This window comes from Canis lupus, chromosome 1 (assembly GCF_003254725.2).
Source record: "Canis lupus dingo isolate Sandy chromosome 1, ASM325472v2, whole genome shotgun sequence".
Lineage (NCBI taxonomy): Eukaryota > Metazoa > Chordata > Mammalia > Carnivora > Canidae > Canis > Canis lupus.
In genome coordinates this window covers 60,724,069-60,740,704 of record NC_064243.1, presented here as the reverse complement: position 1 = coordinate 60,740,704, position 16,636 = coordinate 60,724,069, and the positions used below count along the sequence as shown (strand labels likewise).

General features: G+C 34.8%; 1 protein-coding gene and 1 long non-coding RNA gene across 6 annotated transcripts in view; one reads left to right on the top strand and one right to left on the bottom strand.

The window, feature by feature from the left end:
• LOC125755859 (uncharacterized) overlaps nucleotides 1-4,234 on the bottom strand; it is a 36,807-nt gene extending 32,573 nt beyond the window's left edge. The window contains exon 1 of the long non-coding RNA XR_007413306.1: nucleotides 3,390-4,234. This is a non-coding gene — a long non-coding RNA (uncharacterized LOC125755859). The remainder of the gene's footprint in view (nucleotides 1-3,389) is intronic.
• The window catches only part of TBC1D32 (TBC1 domain family member 32), a 209,004-nt gene that overhangs the window by 161,856 nt on the left and 30,512 nt on the right, over nucleotides 1-16,636 (top strand). The window lies entirely within an intron of this gene.

Genomic DNA, 16,636 nt, shown 5'->3' with positions numbered 1-16,636 from the left:
AAGAATGGAGGAGAAATAGGTTTGAGAGAGGAGGAGAAGAGCTTACTTTTATGTTATGTTTTAAATACTTGTTACATTTAAATAGATGTATTTTTTACACATTGGTTATTTGAATCTGGAATTTAGAGGAAAGATGTGGGCTGGAAATTTAAATTGCCAAATCATAAGCTTAGTATATAAAGCCAGTATGTATCTCTGTCATGTCTTTCTCATACACTGACTTAATATCTAATTCTTCATGTGACAGTAACTCCTGGCGGGTAGTTTCCATGTCTTGTCTGTAATATCCTCTGCAACTAGAATGACCATGTTAAGACATACTTGACAAATAAAATAAAGAATGGCTAAAAAAATGAAGGAGGGCTGTGTCAGTCAGTTTGTCTTCATTTTAATAGACAGTAGATTAAACCCTTTAAGATTTCTGAGCAGAAGCTTTACTTGACTCATCTGTACTTTAGGAAGATTATTTTAGTGACTGTGTAAACAATGAACTAGAGTGCAGAACTGAAATATGCCAAAGGTGAATCGCCAGTGTGAGGGTCAGTAAAGAGATTGTGAAGAAAGCAGAGAAGTAGCAGAGACTCATGAAATAGATAATCAAGGGATATTGCTCTCCGTCCTTAGAAGGGTAACATGACTTCTCTGTTTGCTGAAGAAACCATCATTTAAATATTTACGCAAGTTAGACACTGTATGTCGTATTTCCTTAAAAAGAAGAATATATGCTTCCAGTCTGTCCCAGCCTATCCTCCTGGCCCTGTTATCCACCGCTGCTCAAAGATTTTCTGTGCATTCATGTCACTGAACCTTTGTTCCTACTGTTCCTTCTGGATGAGCTTTCCTCTCCCCATATGGTAATGCCCTACTTAACTGTAAAGTTGCAGCTAAAATGTTCCCTCCCTCTTACTCCTAAATAGATGTTGTTTCTGTGCTCACTATATTCACCTTAAACTACCATTTTGATAATTATTATATTGCATGTGGTTATTTAAATTATTCCATTATGTCTCAAGCTCCTTTTTATCTTTAATATAGTATTGGCTGTATCTTTATTAACTAAATATATATACATAACCTTAGCATCTGTATTCACACAAATACAGTTGTGTAACAATTCTAAATATATTGATATTTACAAATACACATATGAACATATGCCTCATTATTTACACAGTGACCTTTAATGCAAATTTGGCAAAGGGATAAAAGAGAACATAAGAAAATAAGAACAAAGAAATGAGAGGAAAATATAAGGTAGCATTAGATAGAGATTAAGGTGGGTGAAGGGAATTGATACTATTGAGCACCTCTTGTGAGCTAAATAGTATGCTGAAGTACTACTACATGTGTGTTATGTTATTGAACCCCGTAACTAGTCTTTGCAGTAGGCATAATCATCACATGTAAAATCAGAAAACTGAGGTACAGAAGGAAAGAAAATAGAAATTGTGAAGAGAATTTTGAAGAAAAGCATTTGTGAAGAAAATTATAACTTTATGAATAAACCTAAAAATGTATGTGAAAATATAAAGGGATTAATGGTCAAATCTATGAGTAAGAAAGGAAATAAGTAGTGGTAATTATGGAGATCTGCATGGCCAGAGTGGGTATCTCCCTAGGCTTCCCTATAATCTCCAATTTCTACATCTCTCCTTGGCACATTGTTCTATTGGATCATATTTTCTGTAGATAATTTAAAATTAACATTATGTTGTATTCATTGTCTAAATGCTCAATGAGACTAATTGCTCAGTGTGTGCAGATTCACTGCCCTCTGTTAAATTTCTAAATTATGATGAGAGAGATCTCAGATGTTGGCTCTTTTGAATGTATTACCTAGGAAGATGAACCCCAAATGTGAAATTAAATTCTTTAAAGGCTCCAACTGAACAGCTATCTTTTGGAGTTTTAGAGTACAACCAAATATAAGTTGGCTTCCTGTTTACTGAATGTATAATATTATGTTGTTATGATATAGTAAGCTTGTTACTAATACCATTTTCTTCCCATGGCTTTAGATATCCTCACCCTTCATCATTTATTTTTTTGGGGTGGCAGAACAATGGTTTTCCATTATAAAATTTCACTGTATTTACTTTAAATGAATAAAAACCATGTTTTGATATAAAAAAGAAAATGCTAAATATATATATTCAGTGTGTTTACATGTTTCTTGAAATGAGAAATTGATTGTCTTTTTAAAAATGACAGCTTGCTTAAACCCTAAGGTAGCTGAAATTAGAATAACACAGTCATCCATCTGTTGTTAGTTCCCTCAGGATTCCAGTCTATTATATAATTTGCAGAAAAATCAAATCAGTTTAGCTGTTTATCCCCTTAAAGAAAGAGGAATGAACAAAGTTCTGCACATTTTCAGTTTGTAAATCTATACAGGTATCTTTCCAAATCCTAACCAAATTTAATTTTTTGTTGGTTCATTTCCCTGGAATGAGTTGGGGATTTTTTTTTTCCTTATGTATTTGCTTCTTTAAATGTTATATTAAGTATTCCTTTAAAGGTAGGAAATACTTTTAATGTTATGTCTTTACTCTTTATGTTGTTAATCAAAAGGCTGAAAAGAAATCAGAAAATTTTGCATTGTTTCATTTTTTGACTATTAAAATACTTTTAAACTTAATATATATTGTTAAAACACCTTTTATGCTTTTTATGCACATTCAGCAAATACGCTCTTTTCCACTTTACATTTATGGAGCATATTTGTGAGTATGTTGGATAATTGCAAGGAAGAATAAAATATGGATAACACTATCCTCAAATAGGGGTAATAGTGCACACATCTAAAACGATGAATTAAATAAATTGGAACAATTAGTAGAAAAAATAAAGGAAATGGACATTTTCTAGCTGGCTACTTTATTTCAGGCAGTGTGCCTTTAAGTATGGTATTTGATATGGGTTATTGTCAAATGAAGGTTTTTGTTTTAAGTGCTATATGTCTTCATTGCAAAGAGTGATGTTTGACTAGTGCCATCATGAAAGATAAGAGGAAGAAGTGATAATGGAGCAGGAGTGGCACTAGTAAGGCAAAAAAAAAAACCCCTCAAAAACACAAAAAAAGAAGAAAATGTAGAAGGGGAGTTTTGCAGGAAAGGGTTAAATAGCATAAAAACATGGAAAGAAATCCTTTTTTCCCCAAACAATGCTCACTATCCAATTAGGAGACTGATACCCTTAAAATAACTTGGCCGCAAGAAATTGAGTTTTATGTCCATATGAATTGAATAAAATGGATAGTTATAACCCTGTGTTAAAAGGGAAGCAACAGAATCTGCAGACTGGCTCTGTGAAAGGAAGGAGGTAGGTGAGAGTGTGCTGACCTGTTGACTTCATTGCGGGGTCAGATTCTTTGGCTTTATAACACTTACCGCCAGAGCTTCAGAAGAATCCGTAAACAGCCAAGCAGTAACTGCTTCTCTAACCATGGAAATGTATTCCAGTGGAGAAATTCTTTACTCTTCCGAAAATTAATTTCTTTCCACACCATTAGCCAAGTGCCAGGCGGAATAGCTTTCATTTCTTCTACTGTGCTTCTACTTTGCTAGCTTTGCAAACCAAAAATAGAATTCATTACCAGAGTGAGCAATTTCAGTCAATATTAAGTCAATTTTTCCAACTCATTTTGTTCTGAGACCATTATATTTACAATTAAATAGGTTGGTTATTTCAAATAGTTAATGCTTTGATTAAATTAGACATTAAGTAGGGTAAGTATGATGCTACAGGTGTCACTGTTTGGTTGACTTTTTATCAGCAACTTGTTATGCTTTTCATAATGACTCCAGGGAGTAGGAGTTATATCATCCCCATTTTTTGCTTTATTTCAATGTACAGAAAATATTTTTAAGTCCACATCTATTTCATCTCCAAATTGCTCCATTTGATATGAAGAACAATTTCTTGTTTATTCATTTACTCATTATCTACTCACTCACTCAGTGTTTGTTAAGCTTCTATTATGTATCTCACACATCAAGGTGTACGTGTCAATTAGTCACTGATTACCAGTGATACATCAGAGTCCCCTGAAGACATCCATTTTTATCATTGAATTTATTTATTTTATCCCATCAATTTTGTCTTATTTATGAAGATTTTAGTTTCTGCTTCATAAGTTGTATTTAGTCCTGGTTGTACATAACAAAAGATTATTTCACTGAACTTTTGTAGTCCAAGATCTGTTTCTGTTTGTCAAGTTGTCATATAGCAAGCACAAATTTGAAATTAAAATGCCTCTTCTTAAAATATTTAGTAAATAGAAAACTATTTTCTGATTTCTTCATTCTTGCTTATTTTTTCTTTTTAAAAAAATTTTATTTAAATTCACTTTGCCAAATGTAGTATAACACCCAGTGCTCATCTCATTGTGTGCCCTCCTTAACACCCATCACCTGGCCTGATACCCCCACCTGCCTCCCCTTCTGCACGCCTTTGTTTCTTTTCCAGAGTTAGTAGTCTCTCATGGTTTGTCTTCCTCTCTAATTTCTTCACAGTCAGTTTCTCCCCCTTCCCTTTTGGTCCTTTCACTATTTCTTATATTCCACATATAGGGAAACCATATAGTAATTGTCTTTCTCCAGTTGACTTATTTCACACAGCATAATACCTTCCAGTTCCATCCATGTCACTGTAAATGTAAGTATTCATCCTTTTTTGATAGCTGAGCAATATTCCTGTGTGTGTGTGTGTGTGTGTGTGTGTGTGATGTTTTCTTTATCCATTCATCTGTTGAAAGACCTCTCAACTCCTTCTGTAGTTTGGCTGTTGTGTACATTGCAGCTAGGAACATTGGGGTGCAGGTGTCCTGTCATTTCACTATATCTGTATTTTGGGGAAAAAACCCAGTAGTGCAATTGCTGGATCATAGGGTAGCTCTATTTTTAACTTCTTGAGGAACCTCCATGCTGTTTTCCAGAGTGGCTGTACCAGTTTGCATTCCCACCCACAGTGCAAGAAGGTTCCCCTTTGTCCACATCCTCTCCAACATTTGTTGTTTCCTATCTTGTTAATTTTAGCCATTCTCACTGGTGTAAAGTGGTATCTCATTGTGGTTTTGATTTGTATTTCCTTGATGGCAAGTGATGAGGAGCACTTTTTCATGTGCTTGTTGGCCATGTGAAGGTCTTCTTTTGATAAATGTCTGTTCATGTCTTCTGCCCATTTCTTGACTGGATTATTTGTTTCTTGGGGGTTGAGTTTGATAAGTTTTTTATGGATCTTGGATACTAGCCCTTTATCTGATACATCATTTGCAAATATCTTCTCCCATTCTGTAGGTTGCCTTTTAGTTTTGTTGACATTTTCCTTTGCTGTGCAGAAGCTTTTTATCCTGATTAATTCCCAATAGTTCATTTTTGCTTTTGTTTCCCTTGCCTTCATAGATGTATCTTGTAAAAAGTTGCTGTGGCCAAGTTCAAAAAGGTTGCTGCCTGTGTTCTCTAGGATTTTGACAGATTCTTGTCTCATATTTAGATCTTTCAACCATTTTGAATTTATCTTTGTATATGGTGTAAGAGAACAGTTTAGTTTCATTTTTCTGTGTGTCCAATTTTCCCAACACCATTTATTGAAGAGACTGCCTTTTTTCCATTGGATATTCTTTCCTGCTTTGTCGAAATGAATTGACCATAGAGTTGAGGGTTCATTTCTGGGTTCTCTATTCGTTCCATTGATCTGTCTGTTTTCGTGCCAATACCATACCATACTGATGATCACAGCTTTGTAATACAGCTTGATGTGAGGCATTGTGATGCCCCCAGCATTGGTTTTCTTTTTCAGCATTCTTCTGGCTCATTGGGGTCTTTTCTGGTTCTCTACAAATCCTAGGATTATTTGTTCCAACTCTGTGAAGAAAGTCCAGGATAATTTTTTTAGATTGATTGATTGATTGATTGATTGATTCATTCATTCATTCATCTTTATTCATGAGACATAGAGAGAGAGGCAGAGAAGACATAAGGGGAGAAGCAGTCTTCTCATAGGGAGCCTGATGCGGGACTGGATCCCAGAACCCCGGGATCATGTCCTTAATCAAAGACAGACACTCAACTGCTAAGCCACCCAAGTGTCCCTCCAGGGTATTTTGATAGGGACTGCATTGAATGTGCAAATTACTCTGGGTAGCATAGACATTTTTTCAAAATCATTATTCTTCTAATCTGTGAGCATGGAATGTTTTTTCATCTCTTGTGTCTTCTTCAGTTTCTTTCATAAGTGTTCTGTAGTTTTCAGAGTACAGATCCTTTATCTCTTTGGTTATGTTTATTCCTAGGTATCTTACGGTTTTGGGTGTAATTGTAAATGGGATTGATTCCTTAATTTCTCTTTCTTCAAACTCATTGTTAGTGTGTAGAAATGCAACTGATTTCTGTGTATTGATTCTGCCAGATTGTATCCTGCCACATTGCTGAATTGCTGTATGAACTCTAGCAATTTTGGGTGGAGGCTTTTGGGTTTTGGGAAACTTTTGGGTTTTCTATGTACAGTATCATGTCATCTGCAAAGAGTGAGAGTTTGACTTCTTCCCTGCTGATTTGAATGCCTTTTATTTCTTTTTGTTGTCTGATTGCTGAGGCTAGGACTTCTTCTACTATGTTGAACAAAAGTGGTGAGAGTGGGCATCCCTGTCATGTTCCTGACCTTAGGGGAAAAGCTCTCAGTTTCTCCCCATTGAGAATGATATTTGCTATGGGTTTTTCATAGATGGATTTTATGGTATTGAGATATGTTCCCTCTACCCCTATACTTTGAAGAGTTTTAATCAGGAAAGAGGCTGTATTTTGTCAAATGCTTTCTCTGTACCTATTGAGAGGATCATATGGTTCTTGTCTTTTCTTTTATTAATGTGATCTATTGCATTGATTGATTTATGAATGTTGAATCACCCTTGCATCCCATATATAAATCCCACTTTATTGTGGTGACTCATCCTCTTAATGTACTGTTGGATCTTATTAGCTAGTATCTTGGTGAGAATTTTTATACCCATGTTCATCAGGGATATTGGTCTGTAATTCTCCTTTTTGGTGAATTGGAAAATCTCTGGTTTTGAGATCAAGGTAATGCTGGCCTTATAGAATGGGTTTGGAAGTTTTCTTTCCATTTCTATCCTTTGAAACAGCTTTAGTAGACTAGGTATTATTTCTTCTTTAAATGTTTGGTAGAATTCCCCTGGAAAGCTATCTGGCCCTGGACTTTTGTTTGTTGGGAGGTGTGTGAAGACTGCTTCAATTTGCTTGCTGGTTATTACTCTGTTCAGGTTACTTGCTTCTTTCTGTTTCAGTTTTGGTAATTTATGTTTCCAGGAGCACATCCATTTCTTCCAGACAGATTGCCTAATTTGTTGGCATATAGTTTCTCATGATACGTTCTTAAAATCATTTGTATTTCCTTGGTGTTGGTTATGATCTCTCCTTTTTCCTTTATGATTTTATTGAGTCTTTTTTCTTTTTAATAAGTCTGGCTAGGGGTTTATCTATCTTATTAATTCTTTCAGAGAACCAGCTCCTGGTTTCATTGATCTGTTCTCCAGTTCTTCTGGTCTCTATTTCATTGAGTTCTGCCCTAATCTTTATTATTTCTCTCCTCCTGCTTGGTGTATGCTTTATTTGCTGTTCTTTCCCCAGTTCTGTAGGTGTAAGGTTAGCTTGTGTATTTGACATTTTTCCAATTTTTTGAGAGAGGCTTGTATTGAAATGTATTTCCCTCTTAGGCATGCTTTTGCTGTATCCCAAAGATTTTGAACAGTTGTGCCTTCATTTTCATTAGTTTCCATGAATCTTTATAATTTTTCTCTAATTTCCTAGTTGACCCATTCATTTTTTAAGAGGATGCTCTTTAACTTCCAAGTGTTTGAGTTCCTTCCACATTTCTTCTTGTGATTGAGTTCTAGTTTCAAAGCATCATGATCTGAAAATATACAGGGAATAATCCCAATCTTTAAGTATCGGTTGAGACCTGATTTGTGACCCAGTATGTGGTCTATTCTGAAGAAAGTTCCATGATGCAGTTGAGAAGAATATGTATTCACTTGCATTAGGATGGAATGTTCTGAATATATCTATGAAGTCCATCTGGTCCAGTGGACTTCTTAAAAGCCCTTGGTTTCTTTGGTGATCTTCTGCTTAGAAGATCTATCCTTTGCTGAGAGTAGAGTGTTGAAGTCTCATACTATTAATGTATTATTATCTAAGTATGTCTTTACTTTGGTTATTAATTGGTTGATATAATTGGCTGCTCCCACATTAGGGGCATAAATATCCATAATTGTTATGTCTTGTTGGATAGATCCTTAAGTATGTAAGTAAAGAGATATTATATCATGTCCCTCTTCATCTCTTAGTATAGCCACTGGTTTAAAATCTAATTTATTTTATATGAGGATCACAACCCTAGCCTTCTTTTGAAGTCCATTTGCATGGTAAACTGTTCTCCACCACTTTATTTTCAGTCTGAAGGTGTCCTTAGATCTAAAATGAGTCGCGGGGATCCCTGGGTGGCGCAGCGGTTTAGCGCCTGCCTTTGGCCCCGGGCGCGATCCTGGAGACCCAGGATCGAATCCCACGTCGGGCTCCCGGTGCATGGGGCCTGCTTCTCCCTCTGCCTGTGTCTCTGCCTCTCTCTCTCTCTCTCTCTGTGTGACTATCATAAAAAAAAAAAAAAATAAAATAAAAAAATTTAAAATGAGTCTCTTGTAGTCAGTGTATATAGATGGGTCTTGCTTTTTTATCCAGTCTGATACCCTGTGTCTTTTGACTGAATCATTGCACTCATTCATTCATGTTCAGAGTCACTATTGAAAGATATGAATTTAGTGTCATAGTATTACCTACACAGTCCCTGTTTCTGAAGATTGTTTTCTTGGACTCCCTCTTTGCTTACAGGATCCCCCATAATATTTCTTGTAGGGCTGGTTTGGTGGTCACATATTCTTTCAATTTCTATCTGTCCTGGAAGCATCTCTCCATCTATTTGAAATGACAGCCTTGTTGGATAAAGTATTCTTGGCTGCATGTTTTTCACATTTAGTACCCTGATATATCTTGCCAGTGCTTTCTGGCCTGCCAGGTCTCTGGAGAGGTCTACTGTTAATCTGATATTTCTCCCCCTATATGTTAGTAATTTCTTGCTCAAGCTGCTTTTCATAATTTCTATTTATCCATGAAATTTACAGGCCTCACTATTATATGCCGGAATGTGGTTTGGCTTTTGTTGATTTATGGGGGAGTCCTCTCTGTCTCTTGGACATGAATGCCTATTTCCTTCTCCAGATTAGGGAAGTTTTCAGCTATGATTTGTTCAAACATACCTTCTGGTTCTCTCTCTTTCTCTCTCCTTTCCCTCTGGAATCCCAATAATATGGATGTTATTCTTTTTCAAACTATCACTTTTTCTTGGGAGTCTCTCCTTGTGGGCTTTTAGTTGTTTTTCTCTCTTTTCCTCAGCTTCCTTCATTTCCATCACTTGTCTTACTCTCTCTTCTGCCTCACCTACCCTATCTGTTAGAGCTCCAGTTTAAACTGCATCTCAGAGTATTTTTAATTTAGGCCTGATTAGATCTCATTTCTGCAATAAGAGATTCTCTAGAGTCTTTTATGTTTTTCAAGTCCCACTAGTAATTTTATCTTTGTAAGCCTGAATTCTATCTCCGACATCTTATTTAAATACATATCCATTAGATCTGTGACAGAGTATTATCTCTTGTTCTTTCTTTTGTGGTAAATTCTTCCTTATAGACATTTTATCCAGTGTAGAATGGCTTGCAAGAGGTGGTCATTTTCCTATTTGTAGAGTTCCAGCCGTTCTTTCTTTACATCTCAGGTTGAATTCATAGGTTGTTTAGGATGGTTTGAAAGTTATATATCTAGCTGTATTTGGGGGGCCAGAGGAAACAAGGACCCCTACTCTCCCACCATCTTACCTCTCTCCCTGCTTAATGTTTTCAAAAGGGTTTTATTCACATTAATGTCACCTATATCTATTTAATATAAGTATTTTTTAGAGTATTTGATGTTTTAGTATGCTTAATACCTCCCATATTCTAACTTAAAAGCCTTTTTGAAGATTTAAGTGCTACATTCTTTAAAGTGATATTTATATAATAATTAATGTCCAAATTTTAAAAAGATTTTATTTATTCGTGGGAGAGAGAGAGAGAGAGAGAGAGAGAGACAGGCAGAGGGAGAAGCAGGCTCCATGTAGGGAGCCTGATGTGGGACTCGATCCTGGGACTCCAGGATCATGCTCTGGGCTGAAGGTAGGTGCTAAACCGCTGAGCCACCCACGGATCCCTTAATGTCCAATTTTAACTATATCCAAACTTCACTTTTATTTCTTTAAATGTGGATCTCAAGTTCAGTGCACAAGAAATAAGCTTGTAGAGGTCTTTAAAAATACAAATGACTGGACATTCACCCTCAGCAATCTCAGTCATTGGTCTGGAGTGGAATCTGTTTATCTTTACTTCTAAAAATACAGAGAATTTTAATGTATAGCCATAATTGGGAACCATTATCTGTTGAAATGTGTAGAATTAAGTTACTACTCTGAATATTCAGAAACATAAACTTTTAGAGAAGGAATAGATCTGGGAAATTATTTGTACACCCCAGAAAACTTAAAAGGACTCCTCAGGCAGACAGCTAGACCATTCTGGAAGGACTATTTCCTTCCATTGGGAAAAAGTAAGAACCTAGAACATGAATCATATAACATTGAATGTCATAGTCCTTTTGGGCATCTCCTCTCACCTTGATCTTAACTATTCTGAAATTCTTCACATACAGAAGTCAGCATCTTCTCCTAGAAGCCACCCTGATCTATAGCATACAATGTCATCAGGAATGTTCATCATTAGCACCCTTTGCCCACTGCACATTCCTCCTACTGTTAAGATATTTAGCTGTATTATACATTCCAAAAGAGAAACATTAGTATTACATGCACACAGATTTATATATTAATGAAGATAAATATTTCTCATGTTTAAAAATCCAGTTTTATAGGTACTAGAATTCTAAGTGTTAGCATCTAGTCTAAGTTAAAATCGTTCTGCTGATAGGTTATAAAAATCCATTTTTATATTAATACAGAGAAGTGTAATTCATGGATTAGAGAGTAGAAGTATATTTAACTTTATGAAGAATTGCCAAACCATTTTCCAAAATAGTTGTGCCATTTTACTCTCACCAGCAATGTATGACAGTTCCAGTTGCTCCTTAGTCTTACCAACACTCAGTATTTTCAGTCTTTAATTTTAGCCATTTCAGTGGATGTGCAGTACTATCTCCATGTTTTTTAATTTGCATTTTCCTAATGACAGGTGATGTTGAACACTTCTTTTGAGATGTCTATTCAGATATTTTGCTTCTCACTCACCCCCATCATTTCCATATGGGTTTCATAACTTTTTATATTTTAAGGTATAGATAATGGTTATAGATTATGGATACAATGTCTTGTCCAATTTATACTGCAAATATTTTCTTCCATTATGTAGCTTGTCTAGTCATTTTCCTAATAGTGTCTTCTGATGAATAGAAGATCAATTTTGATGAAGTCCAATTTGTCAGGTTTTTTTTTCTTTTACAGTCCGTACTTTCAGGGTTCTGCTCTGACAATCTTTGCTTCCATCAAGGCATTAAAGACAGTCTTTTATGTTTCGTAGTTTATCTCTTACCTGCAGGTCTATAATCGATTTTGAGTTATTGTTTGTGTATGGTGTGAGGTAAGGGTTTACATATTTTTTGCCTGATAGCTAGTTGTTCCAGCACAATTGATTGAAAAGCTTTCTTATCTCACAAAATTGCTTTGTATATTTTGTCTAGACCTAATTGAGTGTATAAGAAGGAATATACAATTTGCTTGTTCTTACTCCTAGGGGAAAAGTTTTACATTGATTTTTGAATGTTATATCAACTTTGCATTTCTCTGGTGAATTCTTCTTAATCATGATATGTCATCCTTTTATATTACTGAATTTGAATGGATAATATTTTAAAAGTATTTTTTCTATTATATTCGGGTACAGTATTGGTCACTAGTTTGCTTTTAATGTTTTTGATTTGTTTGGGGATCATGGTTATACTGTGCTTATAAATGTGTAAGATTATTATTATTTTACTTATTTGATAGAATCCACTGGTGATAACATGTTCGTCTGAGTATTCTTCATGTTATGCTTTTTAAAATACTAATTGAATTTCATTAATAAATGTAAGAATCTTTAGATTTTCTGTTTCTTCTTGGGTCTGTAGGATCTATGGTGATATTTCCTCTTTTATTCTTGTTATTGATAATTTGTGTTTTCTCTTTCTCTTTTTTCTTTATACGCCAAGTAGAGATTTGTTAATATTATTGATCTTTTCAAAGAACCAACATTTGGTTTTACTGATATCCTCTTTCTTCTTTATTTTTTATTTTATTGGTTTCTGTTATATTTTATTTCTTCTTTCTGTTGACTTTAGGTTTAAATTCATCTTCTTTCTGTAGCTTCTGTGATGCAAGTTTAGATCATTGACTTTAAACCTTTATTCCTTCCTAATAAAATATATGAAGCTATAAAGTTTCCCGGAAGCAATGCTTGAGTTGCCTCCCAGTGCATGTTTAGAAATGTCTTAGTAGGCAGCCCCCGTGGCACAGCAGTTTGGCGCCGCCTGCAGCCTAGGGTGTGATCCTGGGGACCCGGGATTGAGTCCCACATTGGGCTCCCTATGCGGAGCCTGCTTCTCCTTTTGTCTGTGTCTCTGCCTCTCGCTCTCTGTGTCTATGAATAAATAAAATAACATTAAAAAAAAAAAAGAAATGTCTTAGTAATCATTCCATTGAAGATATTTTCTAATTTAGCTTGCTAGTTCTTCTTTGACCTTGACTAATTTGCAGTGTGTTTCTTAACTTTCAAGAATTTGGAGTGATCCCTGTGTGGCGCAGCGGTTTAGCGCCTGCCTTTGGCCCGGGGCGCGATCCTGGAGACCCGGGATTGAATCCCACGTCGGGCTCCCGGTGCATGGAACCTGCTTCTCCCTCTGCCTATGTCTCTGCCTCTCTCTCTCTCTCTCTATCTCTCTCTCTCTCTGTGTGACTACCATAAATAAATAAAAATTAAAAAAATTAAAAAAAAAAGAATTTGGAGATTTTCCAGAAATCTTTTTGTTACTCGTTTTTATTTTAATTCTATTGTGTTATGGAATATTCTGCATATAATTTAATTTCTTAAAAATTTTTTGAAACTTTGTATGGCCTAATAAATGTTCTGTTTTAGTAAATGCTCCATTGACAAGTAAAAAGGACATATTTATTAGAGTCGATGGTTGTAGTGTTCTATAAATAACCAATAAGGGCAATTTAGTTGGTCATGCTGTTCAGATTTTCTAGAAAATCTCTTATTTTTTGTCTCCTTTTGGTACCAAATGCTGATATAGTAGTGTTGAGCTCTCTCCCAAATGCTGATAGATTAGTTGTGTTGAGCTCTCTCCCTTTATTATTTTATGTTTATTGACTTTTCCTTTTAATTCTTAGTTTTTGTTCATGTATTGTAAAGTTTTCCAATTTGGTAAATATATATGTAGTATTGCTTTTTCTTCTTGATGAATTGACCATGCTATCATTTTAAAAAGTCTTTTATCTCTAATACTCCTTGACCTAGAGTATATTTTGTCTGATAATAATATAGACATTCAGTTCTCTTATGATTAGTGTTGGTATAATATGTTTTCCCATCTTTATTTTATTTTTAAAAATATTTTATTTATTTATTCATGAGAGACAAAAAGAGAAGAGAGGCAGAGATACAGGCAGAGGGAGAAGCAGGCTCCATGCAGGGAGCCTGACGTGGGACTCGGTCCCGGGTCTCCAGGATCAGGTCCTGGGCTGAAGGCAGCGCTAAACCTCTGAGCCACCCAGGCTGCCCATCCCATCTTTAGTATATCATGTCTTTCAGTTTAAAGGGCATTTAAAGATACATAGCATATAGTTGCGTCTTGCATTCTGTTTTTAATTCAGTCTGAAAAGTTCTGCCATTGATTGTTGTTTTTAAACTATTTACATGATTACTGATATTTTAAAATTTTATCTATGATTTTGATATTTTTATCTACTGTGAATTAATACCATGTCTTTCACATAAGAACCTTACAAAGTTTATTTCCATTTGTCCTTCCTATGTGCTAATCTTTCTATGCATTTTACTTTTACACTTTATTTTTCCTGTGAGTCAATTAGTTTTAAGTAAAGAAACGAGAAAATTATTTTGTATTTACAATTTCGAGTATCTCTGTATATGTGTCAGTTGTGTGTGTGTGTGGTGTGTGTGTGTGTATGTTCATCTGGGCTATTTCTCTTCAGCCTGAAGGACTTTACTATTTTTTGTTTTGTTTTGTTTTTGAGTATAGTTGACAAGCAATGTTGCATTAATTTCATAATGTACAACGTAATGATTCGGTAAGTTTACACATTATGCTATGTTCACTACAAGTGTAGCTGCCATCTGTTCCCATGCATTGCTATTATAATATCAGTGACTATATTCTTTATACTGTAGCTTTTATCCCCATTACTTATGCAATCCATAACTGAAACCCTTCACCCATTTTGCCTAACCCTCCACTCACTCTCCTGTGGCAACCATCAGTTTGTTCTCTGTATTTATAGGTCTGATTCTGTTATTCGTTTGTTCTTTTTTTTTCCCCCTATAGGAGTGAAACCATATGGTATTTGTCTTTCTCAGTCTGACTTATTTCACTTACCATAATACCTTCTAGGTCCATCCATGTTGTTACAAGTGGCATGATCACATCTTTTTTTATGGCTGAGTAATAACTTGTGTGTGCACACACATGTGCACATAAATATACCACATCTTCCTTATCCACTCATCTATCGATGGACACTTAGGTTGCTTCCTTATCTTGGCTACTGTAAATAATGCTGCAGTAAACATAGGGATGTGTGTATCTTTTTGAATTACTGTTTTCATTTTCTTTTGGGTAGATACCCAATAGTAGAATTAGTGGATCACATGACATTTCTATTTTTTAATATTTTAGGAACTCCATACTGTTTTTCACAGTAAAAGTACCAATTTATATTCCCACCAACAGTGTACAAGGGTTCCTTTACTTTACATTTTCACTAACACTTTTTATTTCTTATCTTTTTGGTTTTAGCCATTCTGAGATGTGAGGTGATAGCTCATCTTTGATATTTGCCCAAGAATGTTCAGAGCTCTTTATTCATAAATTCAAAATCTGAAAAAATAAATACAAATGTCCCAGAAAAATAAATTTCAACATATTTATGTAATGGAATACTACTTATAATAAAAAAACTGTCAATACATGCTATAATATGAAATGAATCTCAAAACATTGTGTTAAGTGGAAAAAAAAAACACACACACACAAAAGGGTACATGCTGTGTGATTCCATTTATATTCTATTCCAGGTAAAGCTAAACCAGTAGTGAAAGAGATTAGATCGGTGGCTGGTTTAGGGAAGATGAATGTACAGGAATTGGCTAGAAGGGAGCATGAGGGAACTTCTAGGAGATGAAAATATTCTTTATCTTAGAGGAGTGTAAGTTATACAGCTTGTATGCATTTGTCAAAACTAATTGAACTGTACATTTAAGATCTTTATATTTCTTTGACTATAAAGTTTACCTCAAAATAATCTTACTAATTTAAAAAAATCAATCCTATAATATACTTTTAGGATAGTTGATAGGAGATAGGTCTGTTTTGTGGCTATAAAAATATATATAAAACCAAAATATTTACTTTATTGAAACTCCCTAAATTTTGCAAAATCATCCAGTGTCACCAATACTACAGCACTAAAGTTTTATGTTATTTGAGCTTGGGAAACTGAATTGCAATTAATAATAAAATATAGGATCACCAGGAGTATATTCAGGTACTGATACATTAAGAACCTCCTGGTTGCTACCAAATGAATTTAATCTGATTGTGTTATAGTGGACATTGGAAAAGCTGTTTAAATTATGGCTGATTTTTAAAAATGCTGTTGATAAGACTAAAAACTTGAAATTATGGTAAGCATATGAATGATGATTAATAGTTTTAAAAATTGGCCATTTTTGAGTGTGAGAATAATTTGTGACATATATGTTTTTGGTAGAAAGTAATAGAAACTCCTTTTTTTTTTTTTTTTTGCCTAGGAGAAAAATACTGAGCCATATATATAAAACTCTCTTTAGCAATCTGTGCATCTAGAATGTATATCTATTAGTAAAGTTAGAGTCTACAAATAGGAATTCTAAGATATATAAAAAATAACTGCTCATTATAGGTCAAGTACAACAATAATGCTAAGTTTGTGTTCTGATCTGAATAAGTAAAACTCAGATGTAGCTTGTCAAGAAGTGAACTGAGCAGTTAAGTTTATTTTATTTTAATTAACTTATTTTTAAAGAAAATTACCATTCGAGGTGGGTAGAAGACCAGTCTGGTTTGCCTGGGATTATGGGGGCTTCTTAGGGCATGAGACTTTCAGAGCTAAAACCATGCAAGACCTGGGCAAACTGGGAGAAACAGGGTAACTTACTTCGAAGAGTGCTAAATGATGGATTGTTGCTGACCCAATGAGTAGATGTTTGATA